Here is a 1,207-nt window from a genome sequence, read left to right as displayed (position 1 = left end):
TGAGCTGCCTGGCTGTCAGGAGGGGTCCACTCTGGTCAGGAGACCAGAACAGGCCAGATGTCCGTGACAGGCATCCAGGGACTGAGAACTGGGGGCATGAAGCAGAGTCATTTCAATGAAGAGCCACAGAATGCAGGCAGGGAAGGCCACCCCGTGACACTACACTCAGTGCCCACAGAGATAGGATATTGTGTAGCTCACGGGTGGAGTTGCTCAGCTAGGAGGGACTGCATGTGTCTCAGTAGGGTGTAGCTAGATTCAGGGAGCAGCCAGAAGTGAGGTTTTGGCAGGACGCAGGCAGATGGAGCTCCAGGGAGCCCAGCAGGTGTTTTCATACCTTCAGAGGGGGAGTGGTGCAATAGGAGATGCTGAAGCTGGACCTGCCCTATCCTCTGTGCTCACAACTTCTAGGTGACCTTTTCCAGCTGGGCTACTTACCCGTTAGACATCAGTATGTAACAAAGAAGAAAAGAAGTGTGTTACATTCTAAAAACAGAGAGTAACCCCCTAGGGCCACATCCCAGTAGAACTGCAAAGCCATTGCCTCACCAAGCTGGCACAGGCTTCTGTGTCCTTTGATTTAACCAGGCCCTTTCGAACACTTACTACACTTGATCTTAGCCAAAAGGCCGAGAAGCGATCGAACACTTACTTAAATTGTGTGCAGGACCACCATATGTCCACCAGATGTCGCAAATGTCTTAGTTACTGTTGGAGCAACGAGCATGTTACCTGCAAATGAGTATCCTGTGCCATCGTGAATACACTGTAGATTACAACTTTCTCAAACTGGGCCTTTAATCCCAGACTTTGGGAGGTGGTGGGAGGAAGATCAGGGACTCAAACTTATCTTCAACTACAGAGTGAATTTGAGGATAGCTTGGGCTATGAGGCACACATCTGTAACCTCAGTGGTTGGAAGGCAGAACTGGAAGGATCTTGTTTGGGCCTGGTCTACATAGCAAGTTCCAGGACAGGCAGGGCACACAGAGAAACCCTGTTTCTAAAAAACAAAAACAAACAAACAAACAAACAAAGCAAAAAACAAAGAGGAAAGCCATGCCTACTGACGGAAACCCAGGCCACTCTCTGGGGCTAGTGACGTGGATCTTGGAGGAGAACCTACAGCCACCACCTTACTAAACCAGCCTCATCCCTAACTGCACTCTGTTTGCTCTGTGTCCACAGAGAAGTGCAGTTCTCACCC

At 49.7% G+C, this 1,207-nt stretch overlaps 1 pseudogene; it reads right to left on the bottom strand.

Annotated features, from left to right (window-relative positions):
• Window positions 1–471: 471 nt before the first annotated feature.
• Window positions 472–641, bottom strand: LOC131924826 (U2 spliceosomal RNA; annotated as a pseudogene).
• Between the last annotated feature and the right edge of the window lie 566 nt (window positions 642–1,207).

The sequence above is a fragment of the Peromyscus eremicus genome, chromosome 14, assembly GCF_949786415.1.
Source record: "Peromyscus eremicus chromosome 14, PerEre_H2_v1, whole genome shotgun sequence".
Taxonomy (NCBI): domain Eukaryota; kingdom Metazoa; phylum Chordata; class Mammalia; order Rodentia; family Cricetidae; genus Peromyscus; species Peromyscus eremicus.
The sequence above is the reverse complement of the archived record's forward strand: the minus strand, read 5'-3'. Positions and strand labels throughout refer to the sequence as shown.